This window comes from Zootoca vivipara, chromosome 4 (assembly GCF_965207765.1).
Source record: "Zootoca vivipara chromosome 4, rZooViv2.hap1.1, whole genome shotgun sequence".
NCBI lineage: Eukaryota > Metazoa > Chordata > Lepidosauria > Squamata > Lacertidae > Zootoca > Zootoca vivipara.
The window spans coordinates 53,087,793-53,113,584 of record NC_142587.1 but is presented as its reverse complement, the minus strand read 5'-3'; the positions used below and the strand labels follow the sequence as shown (position 1 = coordinate 53,113,584).

The 25,792-nt window shown below is 41.6% G+C and overlaps 1 protein-coding gene across 8 annotated transcripts in view; it reads right to left on the bottom strand.

The window, feature by feature from the left end:
• TIAM1 (TIAM Rac1 associated GEF 1) overlaps positions 1-25,792 on the bottom strand; it is a 206,662-nt gene that overhangs the window by 169,340 nt on the left and 11,530 nt on the right. For 2 of the 8 annotated variants that reach the window (XM_088667961.1, XM_088667959.1), the window contains exon 2: positions 17,752-17,865. The exons of the other annotated variants lie outside the window; for them this stretch is intronic. The gene's annotated coding sequence lies outside the window, so the exon portion shown is untranslated. The remainder of the gene's footprint in view (positions 1-17,751; positions 17,866-25,792) is intronic. 8 annotated transcript variants of the gene reach the window in all.

Below are 25,792 nucleotides of genomic sequence, written 5' to 3'. Positions count from 1 at the left end.
ACTCTATGGCTATTCTATTGGGAAAGTTAAGAGAGATTGTACTTGGAAAAGGTAGCAACACACAAACCATCTACTGTACAAAACAATAGAATTAGATTCCAATGTATAAAGCATCACATGATAAGAAATATGGGAAGGAAGTAGGTAAGTGAACAAAGTTATTAAAGCATTGGTATAGGTTTATTTTTCACCAACACAATAAATAAATTGCATTTATTATAGTAATCTCTGGAATGTTTCTTTTTTGTTTTTCTGTACTAACAAACTTTTTTCTGTTCAAACAAAATGATGGAGTTATTTATTACTGCATTTTTATTGCTTTTTTTAAATTGGAGGGTAGGTACAAATACCACCCAATGAAAATGACTTGTCTATTTGGCATGTTCACTACATTATTAGTTCATATAAAGCAAAATATATCTACCGTACTCATTTTCCCCAGTAAAAAGCTGGAAGATATGTTGGGGTATTCATAAAATGTTATGCAAATGATTATGACCTACATTAAACAAAATTCAAAGACTGACTGAGAAGCAAACCTACCTTTGCAAAGTGTTAATGTAACCCAACAAAATGGTCCATTGTGGATACTGACCCATGCCTTGCCCAGGGCCCAAATGATTTTATGACTGCAGTACATCGGCCACCCATTACGCATTTCATATTCCAGAAATAATGACTGACTTGACTCTTTCCACCCAGCCCATAAATTAGTTGGTCTCTTCATTCACCTTCCAGAAATTTTCCAAGGAAACCTGTTATGACTCTACACAGCAGAAAGTAAGGCTTAAAAAATGAATATCTAGCCAGCTATAAAACAGAAAATCTCAGATTGTTCAGATTCACATCAATTTGTACAGATTGCAGATGACAAAACTGTACAAATGGGGTGTAAATGCTACAAGGGAAGAACAGAAGCCTCTATAAATGTCTGTTCCCTGGGTAGTTGGAGCCCCTTAAACTCCTGCATAGAGAAGCCAGAGAGTCAAAGACAACTGCTTTTATGTTAGGCGCAATGAGAGTTCATTAGGAAATTTTACAGAAAACCGCTGAACGGTTGCCTAACAGCATAGAGACTTCTGTGCTGATATGACCTAGATTAAGAGATAAACATCTATACGGGGGGAGGGGGTACATTTGCCCTCCCCCAAACGAATTTTTAGCATACAGTTATATATTTATAGACGGAATCATTTATTCTCTATAAAAGTACAAGTGCATGTGGAGTAGAACTGAAAACAATCTACCAAACCATTTACAGTACTCCACAAATACTGACTACAATGTCTACCTAGTACTGTAGTTGCTCAAGAAGAGAGGTACGAACCTTCACTTTCTAGAGGGGTCACTTGTTCAACTGCACGTGGAAAAATTAGGAATGGGTGATTAATTGCTGCAATATGGAGTTTCTTACTGGCAGCTTTTATTAACAACTTAGTCAGCAGGGCTTGAAAAGTCCACTCAGTCGTAGCAACTCGGAAGCTCTCCCTGGAGAGCAGAGGACCCAAATGCTATCAATCTGACAACACTTTTAGAAAAGAAAAAGTCATGGCTCCAAAGAAAATAGGAGCTTGTTCTAAAGATCCTGCATGTTGCTGCCTGTTTTTTTTTCCTCCTCCTCTTTTTGCATAGGGTTACCTAGCAGCAAATAGTTATTGATATACAAGCCCTAGATCGATTAAGCACTCCTAAGAAGAATGGCAACTTCATGCTGCTCTTATGTATCTGGATGTCAAGAACTGTATTATCCAATTCAGGACAGGCTTTAAGTTGCTTGTGGGGCAAAACAGAATACATTCCACCTGTCCTACCCCAGGCACTGGAGCTGAATCGGCAACAGATATGACGTATTAGGAATTGCCACATGCTAGCCAATTATGAAGCAGCTGGTGTTAAGGAAACCAGCCATTACATTATTGCACCTGCATAGAAGAAAGCAAGGTTCAGGGAGCCTTCTCCTTTCAATTTTACAGCACCCAGGTGGCATAAGCATTCACCCATTAAAAGGGACAGCTGGCATCCGCCGGCCAAAGAATCAGGTTGTTTTGCTCGTCCAAAGCCTTCCGCTAACCTGGCAGCTCCACAAAAATATTTGGTTGGTTGAACATTGATACTGGGTCACAAATTGGTCATTCCTGGTAAAAGATGTTTACCCCTACACCCCATTATAGTCTGGCCATGGCATTTCATGCATTGAGAACCTCAAGAATGGATTGCTGAAATGTGCTATACAGTATGTGGGGCACCCTTGGGTCTAGTCTGGAAGTTCCAGCTGGTGTCAAAGGCTGCTGCTAGACTGTTGGCAGGGACAGACTACCACCAGCATGTAACTCTGTCGTTTAAGAGCTTGCACTCACTGCCCATATGCTAATGGGCCAAGTTCCAGTTTCTTGTATTAATTTACAATGCCCTTAACAACTTGGGTCTAGAAAGCATTAAGGACCACCTGATTCCTTATATACCAATCACCAAGGTCTATGGAACAGTTACTGATAGTGGTCCCCAGGACAAAAAGACCGAGCTTGTATCAAGCAGGAGCTATGTTGCTCAGTATTGTGGGCCCCATTCCAGGGAATTCCCACCCAACTGAGACAGACAGGTTCCCTCCCTGTTGAATTTCCAGCACTTGGTGAATACCTTTTTCTTCCAGCAGGCATTGTAATCACACATTTTTCTGATTTTACAGTTAATTTTAGCCTACTTTATTATATCTTTTGAAACTTTATTTTATACCACTTAAAGACTACAATGTTAAGCGGCATACGACTTGTTGAAATAAATACATAATGAATATGTCCAAATAAAGCATTTGGCTCAGCTGAAGTGCTATTTACATAGGAGAACCTCAGTTGCATTGATCCTGACAGTTCAAAATACAGACTAAGAGATTAAAATGCCAGGCATACCACCTCCCTACTGCAAAACAGGGCCACCCATCCATCAGCTCCCACACATGCACACACACACAAAGATCTGCTTACACAAATAGTTCCATGAGTAGAGAGACAGCTGGAAAGTCTGTATAGCAAGCAGCTCCTGATTATTCCAACCACATAAGAACAGCTCTGCCGGATCAAGCCAGTGGCTCATCTAGTCCAGCATCCTGTTCTCACAGTGGCCAATCAAATGCCCACGGGAAGTTTACAAGTAGGACATGAGCACAACGGCACTCCCCACTCCTGCAGCTTCCAGCAACCAGTACTCAGAAGCATTACTGCCTCCCACTGCAAAGGCAGAGTATAACTAACAGACATTGCAGGGACAGGAAAACACAACACATACACAAACACAAAAAAACCAGGATGACTGGCCAATCTGACTTGAAGGAAAATCTGAAACATGGCATCCAAGCTTTGATCAAAACACATCCAATGAATCTTTCCAATGGGACTTTTTTTCTCAAGGTACATCTTCAAACCATCCAAAGGTACTTTTAAAGCAGATTTCAAAGCAACTCAAACTCAGCACAACCATAGAGTGGAGCTTCACTGCTTCTTCAAACCTTAGAAAGCTTGGATGCTACAGTACTCATTGTTGCAGTTTCTCTTGGCTTCAGGAACGATCAGAAAACAAGAACTCTTGCTGCACTTCAAGTGGCCTCCAAAGCTTAGTAATGTCAGAGACAAGACCTTCACTTCCTACAATATTCAGATGGGAGAGGCATGTCTCGTCCAAAGATACATTTTGGCAGACTACCAAACTTAGGTTAAATTGGTAGATAGCTATACTCTAAGTAACTCTCCCCTCGTGGATATAAAACGGTAACTAATGTTAAGCTTCAGACAGATAGATAAATAAATAAATAAGAAAAGTGTTCTGAAAAACATTTTTTTTAAAAGTATACAGGAAGTATCCTAGTACTGTACTTCCAAATATACTTGGTATCTGCGCTATTTGCTCAACTGACAAATATCTAATCACCAGATATCTGATCTTGGTGGAGGAGCCTTCTCCGCCTTTTTCTTTCATAAGCCAATATTATACAACTCCAAGACTTGCGGAAACCTGTTCTCATACTTTTAATTTTCTTGCAGAAACCTAGGAGGAGCACACAGTCTTCCAAGAACTAATCTATCTTTAGTCAAAATGATTTGGGTGATGGGGAAAGAGATGGGGGAAAGGGAGATAATGAAAAAGCAAATACCAACAGAGTCCATTAAAAAAATGTTTTATTTACAGTGGCCTCAGAACAGTAGGCAATTTTCTCTATGTAGCACTGCTACTAGTCCCAACCTGGAATTGCACAGAGGGAGAAACTATGCTAAGTTTGGTAGGACGCAAACTGTGCAGATCTTGCAGAGGATGACCCATAAAATACTTATGTGTCCTGGTTTTACTGCCTGCCTGGGACTGCAAAAACATATGAATTGTCACACACCTGACAGACCACAAGTGTAGCTGGTATGATTTGTTCAGCTTGATGGGTCACAGGTTGTACAAGTCATTGGGGAATGGGGAGAGAGAAAGAGGAGATAGGCAGGCAGGCAATTTTTCACCCAGCTACTTCCCTGCAGAACTTCTGCTACTCACCTCCAGGCAAGTGACAAATTGGAAGAATAGGCAAGGAAATATCTTTTATTAGTATCTGCTCTGCTGGCATGTCAAGGTACCTGAGTTCTTCACCAGACAGTCAAAAGGGAATTCTCTGCTCTATAATACAGGGGTAGAATATGCTTTGCTCTATATATACTCCTCCAATTTAAACTCCCAACAAATCCTGTTATTTTCTTTCATGCAGATCTACAGCATACCACAGCCCTGACCCCTGCAACGTCCTTGTTCTATAAAGTCGGTTTATTAACCTTAATATAATGGTGAGCCTAATAGCAAGTAGAGTACTAAAAGGAATAGAGATGCTAAGAAAGGTACACAACTAACACGATGTCTTTAATAGCTTGTACATATTTCGATTCCACCAGTGATGTTTGTTGTAAAGATGCTCAAATTACGTATGCTGCTGACAAACGCAGCCTCACTAGGTAAGATCCAGAAATTTGCTTCTTTTATATAACCTCCTGCGTCTGTGACTCAATTATGGGGGAGTGCTTACCATGGAAACTGCAGGGAAGATGCTTTCCTCATGACAGACTGCACACTTTTTTGGAGTGGGGGAAGGAATTGTCAATAGAAGAAGGTGCTTCCAACATTTTGATGCAAAGATTTATCCTCAGTAAAGCAACAAAACAAAAGCTGCATCACGTGGCTTTGCATCTTTCTATTTTCTAAAGCAGCTTTTCATGACTTGCATATCACATGCCTCTACATCAGTTTTCCCCAACCTTGTGCTCCCTGGATGTTTCTAACTACATCCCCCATCTGCCTCAGCCAGCACAGCTGCTCTACATCTTCCCTACCAAACCAACACCCCTCCCCAAACCTCTTCTAAACAGTCTTTGACAATCTGAGTCTCCAATTTAGAGTGGGAGGAGAACAAAGATGTACTTTGCTATTGTATTTTAATATTTTGTTGGAAGCCATTTTTTATTTATTTATATTATTATTATTATTATTATTATTATTATTATTATTATTCCCTGCAGCAACCTGCTGGCCAACCAATGTGCTAGTCCTTTATCTCCTTTCCCACTCCCACCTGAAACAGGGGGAGAAGAGAATATAGTACTTCAACAGTGGGTGCAGTCCAGTTTGTGCAGTCTCCCTCCCACCTGCTTGGGAAGTAAGACCAAGCAAGATCAGGCCATGTCAGTCATAGGGGGATTCTTGCTCTCACCTGCATGGCTTGTTCCTGTTTTTCCTTCTCTACAAGTTGTTTTGAGAAGCCCAGAGTAAGGGAGGAAGGAAGCTGTCAGTGCAGAAGGCTGAGCAGCACCCCATGTGAGCCCAGTGACACATCAGCTGACAATTCCTTCTCCAAGAATAAATCTTTCTAGTGTAAGTAATGTTATTCTGTAGCAGACCTGCATAATCCCAAACATTAGAGCAAGGCAATAAAGATTTCCATCATCAAGGCAACTGGGAAGTAAGGCTTCGACTCTCCAACTATTGTAGTTCAAGGTGATCTCAAAAATGGATAAAAGGGTGGGTTAGGCTGTTCTAAGAGTGCTCAACATTCTGGAGCATTTATATCGCTTCTCAATAGGTAGAAACACCCATTCTAAAAGCCTTGCTCATGTGCCTAATTCCACCTTGAAAATACAAAAGCAAGGTATACAGGAGCACTGCAATTCAAAAGCTGCAAAGCAGCGACCATGTACTTTATCAAGTAACATGTCACAGTGCTATCTTCCAACTCCCTGAAGCCAATCAGAAGAGGAGGCAGCTGCACAACAAAACATACAGTGCAATGCACTTCAGAATCCAGACGTCATAAGCTTCCTGTAGTAAGGGCAAGAAAAGCCATGAATTCACAGCAAATAACCTTCAGAGAGATCTCCAACTGCTCACAGTAAGAGGGAAGATAAAGCAATGTAAAATTAACTAGCAGAGATAATCACAGGTGTTGGTGCAACAGAACAGGGTATTCTGTGTTAACAAAGTACAAAAGTCAAATACCCTGTGTTTATGTCGAGATTTACTTATCATTACACACCAGAGATATTAACAAGTGGGCCTGCATTTATAAGATAACTTAGTGCAGAATGTTTCTGATAGTAATGAATATGTAGTATATTGATGTTTTCCCTTGTCTTTTGGGAGCATCTATCACTTGCTACGGAGCTGGCTATTCTATATTTCTATGGCATATCAGGTTTGAAGAGATTACTACAGTACATTCTTATTGCAGAACTTAATACTATCCCCACCTCTTGCCATGAACGGAAATCATCATCCATCTTGTGTATATCACACTGTCAAATTGCAAAATTATATATATGAATGAAATTTGACTTGGAATCAAAGTCTTTGAATCAATTTCTACTTCAGTTTCACTTAAGCCATATGCTACATATAAAATAAGATCCCTACCTTGAAGAAATAAAACAGAGGAATGTTGCAGAGGAATTCGGAGTTCATTTGGTTAGCACCACCATTCTACGCAAGACATTCTTCTCTTCCTTCCAAGTACCAATTACGTAATATTTGTGTACCACCAATTAATATTTGTAGCTAGATTATTTTGTTAAAAGGCCAAGTGGTTTTCATAGACAGTGATGCAGTGTCATTGACATGCTTCTGCATTAATATGCAAGATCAGATTCTCTGAAGCCTCTTGCACTGGGGTCAGCAACCTTTTTCAGCTGTGGGTCGGTCCACCCCCCCCCAGGCCATGTGGTCGGCCAGACTATATTTGAGGGGTGGTGGTGAACAAATTCCTATGCCCCACAAATAACCCAGAGATGCATTTTAAATAAAAGCACACATTCTACTCATGTAAAAACACTAGACAGACCCCACAAATAACCCAGCGATGCATTTTAAATAAAAGGACACATTCTACTCATGTAAAAACATGCTGATTCCTGGGCCGTCCACAGGCCAGATTGAGAAGGTGATTGGGGCAGCATCCCGCCCCCGGGCCTTAGGTTGCATACCCCTGCTCTTGCCTCTTGCCCACCCAAGAGAATCTTAAAGCCTTTAGTCTGAGAGCAGCACCCCACATTTTCAACAATTTTTTTTCTTCAAATTGCAAAAAAAGCACAGATAGCAATGTTGACTCATAAGAAAAAATCCACATCAGGGCACCAGGGCAATTTAGGCCAACCAAATGTTATAAACTATTGTGCAGGTTTTTGAGTTCATCAGGCTGGGTGGTAAACAAGACTTGGGGGTGTAGGGTAGAAGATGGAGAGATGAACTGGGTGAAGTTTGAGCCATGAATGGAATCTGGATTTAGGTCCCAGTCTGAAGATGGAGTATGGGAAAAGTTAGCAGTCATTCAAATAAGGCTCTGCTAGATGTTTTATAGTTTCAGGTTGTATCCAAGTTTGTTAAGAAGAGGTGGTTGCCGGGGGGGGGGGCATATAACAGTCTGTTCAAGTTTTCATATCCAAAATGGCAAGGATGGAAAACCTGTGGCCCTCTAGTGGCTGGGATCCAGGTCCCATCAATTCTGACCTTTCACTGTGCATAGAACAATTGGTAATTTAATTCACAACTAAGTGAACGATTAAGAGTTTCAAAGAGGACCAGATCTACAGAAACGAACATAATTCTGTTTTAGATATTCTTAAACAAGCATACAGATAAAAAATAAGGTGCATTGTATGTTTATGTAAGAACTGCAAGAAGATCAAACCTATCCATTCTGAAGGAAATCAGCCCTGAGTGGAAGGACAGATCCTGAAGCTAAGGCTCCAATACTTTGGCCACCTCATGAGAAGAGAAGACTCCCTGGAAAAGACCCTGATGTTCGGAAAGATGGAGAAGGGGACGACAGAGGACAAGATGGTTGGACAGTGTTCTCAAAGCCACCAACATGAGTCTGACCAAACTGCGGGAGGCAGTGGAAGACAGGAGTGCCTGGCGTGCTCTGGTCCATGGGGTCACGAAGAGTCGGACACCACTAAATGACTAAACAACAACAACATTTATGTACAACTGCCATAAATTCAGTCACCAAAATTTTCAGATATTTTGGTTCTTGGAACATAGAATGTCCTGCATTTATAAATAATGATTGTATGCAATGGCCAATGAAGAATTATATGGCAACTTACTAATTTATTGTAGCATAAGCTCTTGTGGTCCAGAACCCACGTAGCCTGATGCAGCTAATCAGTGACCCATTCACCAACACTTTTAACTGAAGCAGGTTGCTAAGCAACCAGTTTTTACTCCAGATACCTTTGAAAGCTAACATAGCACTGGATAAAAGTAAACAAAACCACTACCCTAAGAACCCATTTTAAAATGTTCCTACACATCTTTGCTTAGGAAAAAAATACCCACTATGTTCAAATATGTTTAATCCTTTAAAGAGTTGGAAGCATAAAAACACAAAAATGCATACCATAGCAACAAACAAAGAAAATACCCCCACACACATACACACACACACACACACACACACACACACACACACACACACACACAGTTTAAAAGGCTTTTTTAATTAGCCAAAGGGCCTGGGAGAAGAGGAATGTTTTTGCCTGGTGTCTGAAGACATGTAACGACATGTAACGAAGACATGTAACGAAGGCGACAGGCAAGCCTCCCTGTGGAGAGCCTACCCCAAGTGGGGAGCCACTGCAGAAAAGGTCCTCTCTCATGTTGCCACCCTCATGTTGCTCACTGGGGCAAGATGATTTGAACATATAACACCAATTCTGGCTTGACTGCACTAGCTGCCAATTAGTTTCTGGACCCAATTCAAAGTGCGGGTTTTGACCTATGTAGCCTTAAACGGCTCAGAATCTCAATACCTCCAGGATTGCCTTTCCCCATTCGAACCTACCCAGACCATGCAATCATCATCTGAGGCCCTTGTTCATGTGCTTCCTCCACAAGAGGTCTTGCACAAGCTAAAGTTCCTGAACTGCATTACAGTAATCTAAAAGAAGTTACCAGAGCACAGACAACAGACATTAGGCTATCCCTGTGTAGATAAGGGCAAAGCTGGGCCACCAGTTGAAGCTGATGGTGGGTACTCTGCACCACCGAGGCCTCAAGCTACAACAATAGATCCAGAAGTGGCCCCAAGCTGCATACCAGCTCCTTCAGAAGGGGTAAAACCCATCAACAGCAATCCACCCCTCATCCATCCGGTCTAGGGAACTGCCCATTAACAGTGCCTCAGTCTTATCTGAACTGAGTCTCAGTTTATTGTACAATGCACAAATTTAGGTGAAGTTCAAACAAAATGCAGCTTGACTATGGGTATTCATAGATAAGTCTCTGTTGCAGTTTCATCTCTCTCTTTTTCTTTCTTTCTGTGTTTCTCTTTTAAGACCAATACTGCTATTAAGTATTTTATAAACTTTTATGCCTGTGCAAAGTCTCAGACATGCACAGACATTTCCAGTCTAACTATTGTATTTTAGACAAACTTTTGGACAGTGAAGAGAACACAAGCTTTTTTTAACATCAGGGACTTGTCAAGACTTCATAACCAGCATTTTAAACACACCTTTCCAGTCTCATCAGAATGCAGTGCGCGCAAAAGGGGAGCAGATGGCCTTATAGTAAGCACAAGGCATAATTCACTGGAGGTGCCAAGAGCAGTACTGGAAGCAGGAAAAGGAAGCCACAGCTCAACACCATGACTGATTTTATTCTTGTATTTACACTACCTCTATGTTGCGAGTACTGCTACCACGTGGTTTGGCCAATTTTAACTGGAATACATAGAAGCAAATACAGTACTCCAGAATTACACTTGTCCTCTCCTTAATGAAATTATCTCACTTTTAAAAAGACATTTGCAGTCATTTCCCCAATTACTTTTCAGCATGGCAGCTGCTACTCAAGTTCATTTCCACCACCAGTCGACAGGTGAGTGTTGACTGCAGAACTCTGCACATTATGATCTTTAGAATACCCAGTTCTATCAGACTGCACAGACCTGCTGAAACTCAATGCATTCACAATTCCTATGCATGTCATCCATCACTTTACACCTATTATTATTATTATTATTTGTATACTGCCCTATACCCATAGACTCAGGGTGGTTCACAGTCCTGGAAGCTGGCTGTAAAATGGGCTCTCCCAGTTTGCAGCATTTGCAATTTTCTGTGTGCATGGGGGGGCATGTTCATGTTTTCAACTTTTTGTTTTGAGAATTTGCTGGGTACTGTTCTCCTGCGCTAAATTTCTACAAGACTATAAAAATCCATTATGCTTCTTTTCAGTGGGACGTTGTTTTTCAGTTTGGTTAATTTCAAGGAAGAGATTTGTAGCTCTATCCTGTGGCCTAGTTAGGATGGCTACCACGATGCAAGAGCTGACACAGGCATCAGGTTCACATACCCGCCCAGCAACAGGAACAAAACCACAATACAGTAGTAGCAAAAGGGGGGGGGGGAACACTGACTTAACAACCACCAACATTCCCACAGTCCCTCACAACTGCATTGCAACTATTACCGGTAATCGTGATGATGTTTAATTATGACACCCCCACATACACGGAAGGCACCGATCAGCACATCACACACCATGGCAACATCACGGAACATCTACACAGTCCTCCCACACATGATGCATAAGCACATGGCCAATGAATATACACGAGAGTTTCCCATTGCCCAGGGATTAGGAAAGCAGTTTGCAGAAAAACTGTAACAAAGTTATAGTCCTGTGGCAGGATCAAAGCTCCTTGTCTGCCACTCACACAAAGAGCTGCTGACATGAAAGGGAGAAGGAAGGGATCCAGATGCACAAAGAAGAATGCACAATGATCACAGAAAGCAATACCACAAAATGCCTGGTAGCACTGCAGTGTACAATGAGAAGTGTCTTTTTTGTGCAGGCACCTGCAAATCTAGTTCACCCGGGGGAAATGCCCTTGGCCTTCTAGACAGCAGCTCATACTTGCACCACACCTTGGAGAACGTAAGAAACAGCAAAATTATTCTAACATGGCTTCTTATGCTCAACCACCAAAAAGAGGAATTGCTGTCTTCAGGCTCTATGCACAAGCCAGAGAACATGGGGAAGGGAAAGGAAAGGGGTGGGGTGGGGGGATTGGCTGGTAGCAAGAACAAAAAATGTAAGGTTAATCAGTCAAGCTAATTACTGGGGTGCTAAAGTTACACACAAATAAACCAGTACTTCGGAATGCATTTACACATGATGGAGTGATTACATAGGTAAGAGCTTCACCGGTGGCAGCCATCTTGTATAAATGAGGCCTTAGTCCACTTTGGGATCTTATTTTTTTCTCAGACACACACATTCACACACCATACAACACAACCTAACAAGGGAGGACAGAGACTACGGGCAATTTTTTTCAGTCAATACAAAATCAAAATGGTGAGAAACAATTACCATATATATATATATATATATATATATATATATATATATATATATATAAAACAGCCATGAATGCTGAGGAATACCACATTTCATGCATTGGTAAAGCCATGGAGTCCAAGAGGCTCTTTGTAACAGTGTAAGAAATGAACTCCCAACACATGGCAAGGAAACATTCTGGAATTACCAATCCCTTGGAAACATTCGAATTATGTGTTATCTTTTCCCTCTATCACAATGTTCCATACACGTTTATAACATGTGGACATTTGTAATCCTTGCAATGCCTTCCATTCTTGCACAAAATATATTCTGGCTGCTGCCAACAACCATGTACTGAGTTCTTTTGAATGCCTTTGTTGTGCCTAATCATCCCATTGATTTAAGTGAAAGCTGCGGAGTCTTATAAGGAGAAATTTCCTGATACAGTACACCTAAGACTGAAAGTTCTGTACAAGTGGACACTCCCACCATAAATGGAGAAATGTCCCTAGTGTCTCAAAGTCACACCAACAACATGATGTCATTTGTGATGTTATATGTGAAAGCTGAATCAATGTTTGATACTGTCTGTGGGAAACTTTCAACTAACATTCAACTAACATATAAGCTGGTCTCTGACCGTAATAATAAATTATTATTATAACATATAAGCAGATACAATTTCTTCCACACCTTGGGATTTTCAAGAGCTGCAGTACATGTACTATATTGTAGGTGCCGTGATAAAGACTTTGTTCTACTTAGCTAGGTAGATGAGGAACAAAACCAACTTTAAAAAAAACACCACCTACAGCAAAAGCTTTAATGTAGTATCATGCTATTGAATATAACATATTAAAGTCGATTTTAAAGTGATGTTTAAAATGTTTATAAATACATCCCACGAAAAAGTTTTAAAATGCCGCCCTAGTAAATATTTTATTACATGTACAGATGCAAGACTTTTTTCCCTAGAAAATAAATCACTGGTGCTTATATCCCTTCCTCCTTGCTGCCAGCCTGCATTTCTGTCAGCACAACCAATTCCAACTTCTTAGACTCTAATCCTGTCAGAACAACTTGTGCAAGGCCAATAAGGGAGGGAAAAGTTCACATTAATCCACTTCTGTCCTTCTTTACACAGATCACCCCTTGGAGCTGTAAGACCCCGAAGTTGGATGTGCGAGCTTGGATTTAGTTTGTAATATAACCATATAAGACTGTACAATCAGCTTGTTCGCTGTCTTCAGGCAATGAGAAATTTCCAGAGAGACTTCTTTTTGAAGAGTCTAGTCAAGCTGAAAGCCCCATCTGTTCACTTTTAAAAACTGGCATTTTATTGCATTTTGCTTTAAAACTTGCTTAAAATTGCACTGAAGTAGAGTTCAAGTATATGCTGAAATGACTTGCCTGAATTTTAGCTAGTTACAAGGATAGTACGGTATTTGTTTAGATTATTTATATATTTCACCTCTCAGTCAAACGATCCTATTAGTGGAGCTGACTGCGTTTCAACAGGATGAAGGGGCAGCAGACTCCCTTCAACCGCTCCTTCCCTGGCCAGTAGATGGAGCCAAGTTGGTCTTCCTCTTGCCAGTACTCGGACACCCAACTTCGTTTTTGCCAAAGGCTTTAATGTATACTGTAGATCAGTACACTATGAAAGTCAGGTTACAGAGCAATCAGATTGCAGGATTCACAGTGGCCTAAGCTCATGGCTAGGCATATGCTAAGACATTGTCCCAACACAGTCCCCGAAGCTCACCTCTGTAAGAGTGGGATAGATAGAATACTGAGTTAGCAGAGTCTGCAGCGCATTGTCCCTAAGACCTTGGTGACAGGGGCGTACAGAGCAGGCTCACTGTCTGATCTATCCCCAGGTACCTCCATGGGGAATGACAACTTTTCACTGGTGAGAGGTGGCACTGGAGTCACATCAATCTGCAGTGACATGTCACCTGATTTATTCACAGGAAAGCTGGGAAGATGCCATCGATTTACTAAGCTTTTATTTCAACTGGGGGGTGGGGTTGGGGGGTTACATGATATTGCATCAAGCATTGTCCTATATGTTCCAGTGCACTTTCCTGCCGTTTTCCTAACTGCAAAAAATGGGAAATGGGTCTGTTGTGCAAGACCTCCAAATAAACTTCAATTGCACAGCCTGGATTTGGCAGTATGTGACTGAGCCTCATTCAAAAATAGGATCGCCCATAGTAAGAAAACACTAAGAAAGTTTACTTAATTCAAAATCCCAATGTGTAGTTTTACAATAGTAGCCACCACCTTTATTATAAAGCTTGTAGATATACAGAACTGTGGTATGCGGTCAGTGGACTAGGGGAACTAGGCTAGTCCCCTAAATGTTCCCGCTAACTTAGAGTATTAAAGTATTAAAGCCTGACGCCTCCTTCCCAAAGCCCAGGAAGCTTCTGCCTGGCATAGGGAAGGGGGTGTGATGCTCCAACAGGGTCCAAGAACCCTTCCGCTTTTGGAAGGAGAAACAGGGCTCCAAGCATCCTGTCAGAGGCCTGCCGTCTCCTTCCCAAAGTCTAGGAAGCTTCTGCCCAGCTTAGGCAGGGAGGCACAACACTCACACACACAACATCAACCCCCCCCCCACTTGCAAGCTGGCACCTCGATCCTAACTGTTCTCCTACAAAAAATTCACTGCACACCACAGATATAAAAGTAGGTTTTTAAAAATATTTTGTGATGACAACAGACATTATATTTCCTTTAATATAGTGTTAAGGAAAGGTATTCATTTAAAGTTAGAAGCCAAAGCAACACTGAATTCGATGCAACCAGGATTTCCTCCTGAGACACAAACAATAAACAGCATACCTTGCTGTTTAGGAAACACAGAAGGCGAATATGAAGGAGGTTTGTTGGTTGCCTGAACACCATCTCCCCTTCACCACATCCCCCCAGAATGACCTTCAGTTTTCATCTGCCTTTCAGAATGATGGGAGGGGGGTCAAATATTCCTGAGGCGACAAGCTAAACTATAGAACTAGACTTTCAGGCTCCAACAGTGACAAGGTTATCACACTGAAAACCAGGGGTGGGGGAGAAAGAGACCATCTGAATACATATCTGATTTGAAAGCTGCTGGTCAAAATCAAGGATATAGTGCAGAGCAATGGAGAGGACATTCTTTCCAAGTTACGACAACCTGGATGCAATTTATCTGTCTCTTTATTTGCAACATTGTATAGCTTTTTTTTTTTATTAAAAAAGCTAAACAGAACCCCGAGCCATTTATTTTGATGGAGAGTCACCACGTTAAGCCCTTGCTCAAGGTACGTCACCTCTGTGAGAGAAAGGAGGTCGCTGAATCTAACAATCCTCAGGATTTTTGCAGTCCAACCTGGTGTGAAAAGGTGAGTACAGCAGTCAGTTTCTTGGCCAACTCATGGCACACCTGGCTCAGAGAGACTGTTATCGTGTAGCAAGGATAGCTAAGTGAACTGGCTTTTCTATTCCTGGGAGGAAGTGGAAAAACATTTCAAGAGGACACTTCTGCAAGTATAGTATTCACTTCTGGTATCTTTGCCACTTGAAGAGAATTAGAAGCAATTTTAGAGACCGTTTCAGAAATTAAAACTACTGGTAGCAAGACATCAACTACCCTAGGGAAACAAAAAGTATACATTTTTTTTAAGAGGAAAGGAACAGATCCCCACCATAAGCAAATCCCATATTATCTGAACCATCTAATGATAAGTCTGCGCCATGCAGTACTAATAGCATAAGAAGAGGAATGGGGAGACCCAAGTTCAGATCCCTACTCAGCCGTGAAGTTCCCTGGGTGGCCTTGAGACAGTTAGCATCTCTTAGACTAACCTACCCACACAGTTACTGCAAGGATAAAATCATAACCATGTATGCAACTCTGAACTCTTTGGAGGAAATGTGGAACATAATAGGGATGCATGTTTCAAACAGTGAAAATCCGGACAGAAAGTTGTTGAGCATACGTCTGGATTTTCCCTGACAGTTTGAAAAGACATTTCACTAAACCCACGAAACCCACAAAAATATTCATTAGAAATACAACGTCCAATGAATTATCCCCTAAATAATAGAATCTGGTTTTCCCAGGGAGAATAACAATTGTTATTTCACACAGAAAGTTGCAAAAGAGCACAAAATTTCCGCCAATGTTTCGGGGGGGGGGAGAGCAAGAAAAGGAGGAGAGGGAGAAGGAGGCTGAGACTTTCAGTCATCATAAATCATCATTTAATCTGATGAGAAGCTGCAGTGAACCTTGGGGTCACATGCTATCTCCTCCAGTGTCCTTCTCAAATGCAGCTACAAGAAGCAGTTTGGAAGCTTCCAGTTCAGCATAACCACAGCTTGTTGTTTCATCCAAGCAAGCCTGACAAACTGTGATCAATTGAAATTGATGCAAAAGCTTCCAAATGCCTCCTCACAGCCATGCCAAAGAGGAGAAGGGATGGGTAAGCACACAAGGCCAAAGCTTTTAGTGGCTCATTATAATCATGGACTATGGGTGATCTCTCATATTCAGGTTGCTTTCTACTACTAAGAACCACAGCATTCAACTTTACTCTTGGGAGAGTTCCTGTGATATTAACTGCCGTTTTCCCAGGAGGGTGATGTGGTGACAGAGAAAAGGTCGCCTGCTGAAGATATGTAAGGCACACAGATGTTAAAAGCACCTTATAAAGTATAAAAAATGTTTAGAAATGGGTTGCAAAGAAGTTGAATAAATAAATAAATATGACTAAAGTGCAAATATCCTAAAAGTAGTCCATCATTTTATTAGTAGGCCTTTAAGGCTTGTATTTTGTGTTTTTAAAGAGGCAATATTCAAAATTGTCTTTGTTCAATTGCAGGCCAGATGTTATGGCACCTCATAAAAATCAAAGTTCTTCTCCCAGAGAAAAATTAACTTAGATGACAAAGAGAAGATTTGAAGGCAATAAACAAATGAAGGAAGGAAGAATCTTGAACCAATATTCATTGAAAAGAGACTGACAAGCATTTGATAAGTCAATCAAATCCTGTATCTCATGAGAAGCAGATTCAATGATGGTGGATAAGCACAGAAGGTGGCTACCTAGCAAGTCTTTCAGAAACACTGTAAACACTTTATTGCACAAGCTGGTGAGTCCCATCCAAGTCAGCTGACAACACAGCAAATTCACAGATTGGGAAAAAATAAAGGCAGACAGCTTTCATGGAAGCTATATGTTCATCCAATTTCACAGCAGTTGGGATTATCAAGACCAAATTATACTTTACCATCCTGTCCAGGGTTTGGGTAGATGGGCATTTCTACTAACCATAATGATTTACCAGCTAAGGGAGCTCACAAATAATTGCTTCTCCTTCCCTGCAATGTATGATAGCAGGGAGGGAAAGCCTAGAGCTTTCTACCAACAAAAGGATCTTTCGATAGATAAGAAAGGAAGGTAAGATGTCTGCCCTTGAAATATAAACAGGTCCAGACACCTTTTATAGACAGTCATGCTGTCTCGTATAACTATGCCGCCCACAATTTTCAAAGATGGCTTTAATATAACCATGGGAAAGAAAGACGATTTGCAACAGACACTTTGATGGTATAAACAGTTCTGTTGTCCCCAGCTTTACTGCGGCAGTGCTTCTGCTGACCACAAAAGGAAAGAAAATTAAAAAGCCACTAGATACAGCCACTTAAAAAAAAAAGGCAATGCCAGATGTGAAGCCTTGCTTGAGCAAACATCTTCCACTCATATGCTTGCCACCAAGAAAGTGTGGGGAATGTATCAAGGTGGGAAATCTTGCATAGTCTTTGGTTTAGCTAGTGTGTCAAATTAAGTGTGGGGATAGAATAATAGGATGAAGCCATATTCCCTGAGCCATACACCACCTTACCTTTTCCAGTGACAGTGCTCCCCTCTCATACTCTCTCACACAGAGACACGGCTACAGTTCTATTACAGCTCCATTTCTCTCACACACAAGAGTATTTGCTTCTATTTACATAACCTGAAAGAGCAGAGGAGACCTATATTTTATGAGCATACATAAGCAAGGGATTCCACCATAGTGAAGCTCTCCCTCCCCCTCAAGTGTATGCTGCATTGTTCTGCATTATATATGGACAGACTTCAGATTTGCTAACTGTGATGGAAAAATTTCCAGGGCTTTGTTTTTTTCACGGAAAATTTTCAAATTCATCTTAGTAACAATGACTGGATGCCAACTGCAAATAAATATTCAGGAAGCATGGCCGTTTCAGAGATTTTAGCTTTGCTTACTAAAGGCAAGTGAAATAAACATGCGAATTTTGATCACTCTCTCGGGTACCAGGACAAGTTCTAATGCAAACTGAAAATTTTCTAATACAAATTACTGTACTTTGCACATATATTTTAAAATTCAAATCCCCCCCCCGAAAGCAGACATCGCCGCTTGTGAGATCTACTTTGTCAGACAGAGCCAGATGCAAAGCAGTGGCTCAAAGGTGGAGCCATTTATCTTTGCACATCATGAGCCCATATAATTGGGATGACCCACAGAAACAAATCTACATTTGAGTTACTACAGATCAGAGATTCATATAGCCCAATTTAAAAGGAGTGGGGAAACCTTGTGGTTGCTGCTGCTGCTGTTAAACAGTTTGGAGTCTTGCTGTTCTACTAGAAGTTATATATCCATTTACCAGTACATACTGATCCATCTCCAGCTCAACCTTGTTCTATATCTCCTCCTCTTCTCCCAGATAAAGGTAACCATGGTGGAGTACTAAGAGGAGCAGCTGATCTCCTCAAGGACTGCCTCTCCCATATGAACTGACCCACATCCTGCAATCATTCATAGACAAATTACTGTACCACGTTTCTTTCTAACAAAACAACAAAGTTGTAATTGTTATTGTTAATTTATTGTTATGGTTCTCAACCAGCACAAAGTTGTAATTGTTATTGTTAATTAATTGTTACGGTTCTCGACCGAAGTTGTAATTATTTTAGTTTATTCTTTCATGATAGCCTCTCAAATGTTTCAGCCAGATTTGTGTGCTAGTAGCCAGCATATTTTATGAGGTTTCCATCCTTGCCAAGAGAAAACAGGCTTTTGTCTAATGAGTGCTCATGAAACTGGAAAGTTTACACAGCATCTTCACTAGATGCTGCCTGGTAAGTGAAGTCGCCTTAGCCTACTTTGTCATGCATTACCCATGAGCACCCACCTTAAATTAGAACATATTTTGCCAATATTTTTATCCAGAATCACACTGTGTTCCTTTTTTTAAATATATATTCCTTGGGCCTGTTGTCTTCTTCCAAGCCGTGTTGATGTCTCTATTAAATATCCCTTCCCTTCTTATTCCTTCGTTTATTTCATTTTCCAGCCTTATCCATTTAATCCCATCTTTATATCCAGAATCACACTGTGTTCCAAGCTAAATTCTGAAAAGTGAGTCAATTTCTCTTCTGCTCATTTGTCATTATACAGTACCTAGGCTTCCATGATTATCTGAGTCAACATAAAAATGCAATATTATTGAGCTGCTTAGGCTTTGATGCATGTTTCTTTCAGCTTTCATGTTATAAATTAGGGAAAAGGTTACCCTATCATCAACCCCTGTATTGTGTTCTGCAATACCCCTCCCAAACCCTTAAATCTTCATTTGATGCTCCAAGGCAGGTTTGGAGGGAGGGAGAACCTTTCCATTTATGGGTCTCCATCTATGGAATGTACTCCCCAGCGAGGTGCCTTCCTAGACATCTTTTTGATGCCAAGTAAATATCCCCCCCCCCGGCTTTTGATAAACCAAGATGACATTGTTTGCGATGCCAAAGCTTCCTGTGGCTGCTGCTGCTGCTGTTGTTGTTGTTTTATTGATTTCATTTATATGCCGTTTTATATTTTTAAGGGGGAAAGTCTCAAATTGGTTTACAAGCTGTTGTGGGGAAGCAGGTGCTACATTTTATGTTATGCATAATATACTGGTATTTGGTTTATAACAGTGTTGCAAGTCACTTGGAGTTCTTCAGGTAACAACTAACTAACAACAACAACAAGTCATCATATGTGGCTTATCTGGTAGATTAATAATTATCTCCAATGAGTGCAAAAGGAAGTTGTGAAGTTGCCTCTTGGTTTATCCTTTGGCTAGTGAACCAGGATTTATGCTTTGACTAATTGCACCTACCCAAAAAACCCTGTTATATTAAAGCAAAGTTCCGTATTTACCAGAAATTGTTCAAATGTGGTGAAAGGTGTGTTCTGCTTTACATTTGTGTTAAAAGATCCTGTTCCTTAAACCTGCCTCTTTGCTCCAGAAGACCATGTCCAAGAAACCATAAATGGCCAATGCACAAAACTCCCCCCGACTTCTCTAGCCAGTAATAGAAGTTTATTATGGTCAATGTCCATTATGTGAGAAATAAACAATACTGAATTCAGTCATTCACTTATCTGCTGAAGCTAGGAAGAATCCTCCCAGTTGTCAGAGGCAGGGATACGTCAAGTCTAGCTGTCAAATTTCTCAGGCAAAACCAACAAAGGAAGTTGCTAAAACACATTCAGATCCACAATTCCTTGGTAATGCTTGGAAGACTGAATGAAACCATTTAGTAGGTGTGGTAGTTAAGTGGCAGCATTACTCTTTAGACTCACAGTTCTGTGGTTTTAACAGTGTCTGCTTTGTAAACCAGACAGCCTCTATTATAATTTAATATATAGATGGAAACCAAAATACAGCAGTTTTCTTGTAATTCAGATTCTATTTATTTATATTAATGCACACATGACTTCCAAGAAGCCCATCTAAAGCACAAGTCAACTGTTGTGTATTTTTCTCCCATATAGGACTTCCTTTCCGAAAAGGATATTCTAGAGAAGTTGCTCACTTTTCTAAGGTGGACTTTGCCATTAAAAAAATTCCAGAGTCGTTCTGTGTACTTAAATAAAAATTACACCCATGCTACTGGCTACAAGCACAGAGAGATTGACGAAGGGAAAACATATGCTAGGACCTCCTGGCCTGCCCCACAGTGAGTGAAGGGGCTCCACCTCCAAGGAGAATCTTCACCAATCCCAGGAACAAGTGAGCTTAATTAACAGCTGGTTTGTATCCAACGTAATGCTAAGTGAATGTCTCATCAGTGCAAGGCTTTTACTTGGACAACAGCAAGTTCTACCCTCCGCCTACATGCCCCCTAAATCTCTCTGGGTTCCACCAACCCTCTAGAACAGATTCAGAGAGAGAGAAAACCCATAGCACAAGCAGAAGTCCTTGTACTGACGGAATGTACCAGTCTAGCCCTACTGTATTAACCAGGGCCGTCTTAAACCCATCTTAAGCGCTAGGTCCCTCCAGCGTGCCCCTCCAGGGCCTCTCCAAGGGCCCAGGAGTGCCAAGCGGACTCCGCGCTGCACCTCCTTCTCGTTTCCCCAACGCTGGGTTCTGCTCAGTCAAGCTTCGCCACCAGCGCGCGCACCGCGGGACCAGCAAGAGCTGCTTGGGCGCTATGCGCGCACTGGTGGCAAAGCTTGACTGAGTGGAACCCAGCGCTGGGGAAACGAGGAGGAGGCGCAGCGCGGAGTCCTCGGAGAAGGAGCGCAGTCCTGGCCAGATCGCCGGAACCCTGCGCTCACTTGGCGCCCTTCTATCTGCCCGGCGCCGTGGTTCTCCGCGCCACTAGCCTCTATGGCTAGGACGGGCCTGGTATTAACATTCCAACCTCTTGTATCAATTTAAAATTATTTTTCTCTCCCCTTTAAGGACTTTTGCTTTGTATAACCTTGAGAGACAAAATAAGTTCAATAAAAAAATAGGATTTTCTAGAAATGATAACATTTGACATCCAATGTGGTCCAAGGAAAAAATCTATTGGGACCTGGGATAAAAGAGGTCAAATCACTGCTCCAGTTATAAGATTACCATGAGTACATCTCTGTGTGTATCTGTTTCCCATCTGTACATGGGAATTATGGATGTCTCTCACAAAAAGGAATGGTAAAAGAGGCTGAAAAAGACAGAAAAGCAGTTTGGATAAAACATTAAAGATTGCAATAATATGTGGGGCGTTTGTTAGAGTTGCTAATGCAATCAACATTTTAAAAACAAGACAGAGATCCATAATTTGAATTGAGCAACCATATATTGATGATGGAAGTTAATTCTCTAGAGTAGTCAAGTGTCCAGGATCATCACTTATTTATTTATTTATTTATTTATTTATTTATTCACTCATTAGTCAGATGAGCACAGTTGTATTCAAAACTAAAAGTTTTCTCTGTGAGATGTGATGACTGTCTCCAGAGACATCTCTCCATAAAAAAATAATTCTTAGATTTAAAGTAAATAAGAGGCTTTAAAGTTACATTCATCTTATATCAACAGACAAGGTTTCATCAGAGAAGAAAAGATCTAAAGATGGCTCTTGGGGAAATCATTTTATGCTTAATCTACATTTAATTAAACCTATTTTCTGCTAATTAGTTATTGATTGTTAGCAATTTAAAAGACCATATTCTTTCATACATATTCCAGCACATTAATCCTAAAGGAGTTCATCCCAATTAAAGACCAAATAGATTGCAACTCATTTTCAGATTATCTCACACTGAAACAGACAGTGACATTCACAAAAGTGAAATAACTTCCTAATCTGCATATCACTTTTGTGAATGTCTGTTTTAGTGGTTCACCCTATCAACTTTCCATTCCACATCCCTCCACTGACTTCTGAATCCAGCTGCACGTGCTCAATAATACCCTCCCTTTTTATTAGTTCATGTGTTCCCAGACTGAACCTTGATGCTGGAATCAGTTCTGGCAGAAATTAAGTCCCATCCAAGTCACCTTTATGAAGAAAGTTCCCACCTATTGGTCTTCCAGCTGTCTTCTAGAACTTCAAGTACAGTACAGTACTCCTTAATTTGGTCAAGCTATTAAAAAAATCTAATAAAACATCACTTTCAAATGTTTTTGAAGTTTGGTATTAAGAATTAAATAACACAGCAAGGGCTGAACTATTCTGCTGACTCACATGACAGCCAGATCAAGTACGGTATAATTCCTGCGTATAAGACTACTTTTTAACCCAGGAAAATCTTCTCAAAAGTCGGGGGTCGTCTTATACCCCGGGTCATATTTCCTATACGGCGAGTATATCCCAAACTCTATATTTTAACTGGAAAAGTTGGGGGTCGACTTATACGTCCAGTCGTCTTATATGCCGGAATATACGGTATATTTGTTTCTACCAAGAAAGTGTTAAATATCACATTCTCCCAGTAACCAGGGAACTCAGATGGAGTATCTGCTGTAGGATTTCCTCCGCCCTCAGCCCAAAAGTCTGCTACTCATTATTGCTGTGACTCCTGAGGGCAAAAATACAGATCACACAATTTTAGGAACAGCTTACAATTTACCCATCTTCGTAATAATATAGACAAAGAGTTTAAATACTTTATAAAATCTTCTCTTTTTCTGATTAATTTTAGGTGTGCTAGATAAAAAGATTAGATACATGATAGATAGATAGATAGATAGATAGATAGATAGATAGATAGATAGATAGATGATAGATAGATACTCTGAATTGGATAGTTGCAATTGGAATGTTTCCCTCAGATAATGCATTTTCTTTATGACCCACATCTACACTCTTGTGTCAGAGTACAGTATCCCTTTAAATTTTCTGCCTCTTTACTGCAGCCAAATCCTCAAGCATCAGAGATCTGCCGCACTCAGTTTTTTTCTGTCTCACAGCAAAACAGGAAAAACATAAGAACAACCAGAGAGAACACTCAGTTACCAGTTTCTTAACCCATAAGCTTAGCAGGAGACACTAAAATGAATAAGGTGTGGCTAGAGTGAGCTGGAGGAGACGCTTGAGAGTCCCACGGACTGCAAGAAGATCAAACCTATCCATTCTGAAGGAAATCAGCCCTGAGCGCTCACTGGAAGGACAGATCCTGAAGCTGAGGCTCCAATACTTTGGCCACCTCATGAGAAGAGAAGACTCCCTGGAAAAGACCCTGATGCTGGGAAAGATTGAGGGCACTAGGAGAAGGGGACGACAGAGGATGAGATGGTTGGACAGTTTTCTCGAAGCTACGAACATGAGTTTGACTAAACTGCGGGAGGCAGTGGAAGAGAGGAGTGCCTGGCGTGCTATGGTCCATGGGGTCACGAAGAGTCGGACACGACTAAACAACTAAACAACAACAACAGAGTGAGCAACAACATTCCAGAGAACAGCATTTTAAACAGAAGCAGGGGAGCAAATATACCCAGAGGAAATTCATGTGAGAAGGAAGAAAGATGGAAAGTGTCCCCCACAACCTTGCAGTCTGCCCACAACCGGTCTATGTTGTCCACACTGCGTACACTTGCCATAAAAAATACCAGTTTGTACACACACAAAATGCATTTGTTACATCAAAATGCTGTCCTGAACTGCAGCGTAAGAAACTGGATCCACAAGCACATTTCCCCATCGTTGTCCAAACCTTGATTGACTAGAAACATCATATTATCACTAACTGACCAGAGCACAGCCAAAGCGCAGCTCAATTGGCCAAAGTGCCCAATAATATCATAAAGACTTTCTTCTGTCTTTTAGGCCAATGATTAAAAAGGTGCTGTCTATTTCTGTCCATTGCAAGAGTTTCTATACTTCCCTTGCCAGTTAAAGCAATGTGGCTCCATTTGGCCACAGCGGTGTTATTCTGCTGCACAGGTGGGCATGGATTTTCACAACCTGAAAACAAGTCAATGGGCAAGGAAATTACTTTTGATGGTATGGAAATAAGCATTATTATATTACTGTTTAGTAAATTAAAGTTTCAATCTTAGGGTTGTGCTGCTGTTTCATACTGCCTCCGGCTTCTCCCAATCTACCCTCATGGTGCCATATCATAAAACACGCAGCTGCAGGCCTGCTAAATGATGTAATGGCAACATTTAATACACAGGGTAATACAGGGGGGATATTTCCTGGCACATTAAGCACATACATATGCCAAGTTTTAATCCTTAGATTTCAGAGGATCTCTGCAGGTAAATCTCTGCACTACTGATGGAAGTTCTTCAAAGCTCATTCTTACATTAAAACACCAGTGTTGCAAACGACTTTTTTCTTTCACTAATAGGATAGGATGCACTGAAGAAAATCATGAACAGTCTCTTGCTTGTTCAGTGAAATGCCGATGGAAGACAAACGTCAGAGCAAAGGAAACCAAAATGGTGCCCTCAAGGTGTTGCTGGATTAGCATTTCCATCATCCCTGGTCAATGGTCAAGCTGGCTGGGGTTGATGGGAGCTAGAGTCCCACGATATCTGAAGGCTCCATGCTGGCTCCATGCACTTATAATCACTGGTGGATGGCATTCTATTTTCTGAAGTCTGATTTTCATCCCAGAAAAGGAATGAAAATGAATAAATGTCAAAGGATTTGCTTTATTAAGCAGTTAGACACATAACTGGTGATTCCACAGAACAGGACATGGAGATGTCCTAAGGAGGCCATCCAAGGGCGTACCCACCACGGGGCAAGTTAGGGCAGCTGCCCTACTCTAGAAGCAGGGCTGGTGGGCAGAGGCGGAGCACAGCCCGGCGGAGCGCGAGTTCGCCATTCCCGCCGCGCCGCGCCGCACCCTCCCTCCAGCTCCCCGGCGCGCCCTCAGGCAAGGCCAAGCGCGGCGGGGAACCAGAGAGCACGGCGCGGTGGGCGGGAACGCCGAACTCGCACTCCGCTGGGCTGGGCTCCGCCTCCGCCCACCAGCCCTGCTTCTAGGGAGGGGCACAGCCCGGCGGAGCGCGAGTTCGCCGTTCCCGCCCGCCGCGCTGCGCCCTCCCTCCAGCTCCCCGTCGCGCCCTCTGGCAAGGCCAAGCGCGGCGGGGAACCAGAGAGCGCGGCGCGGCGCGGCGGGCGGGAACGCTGAACTCGCGCTC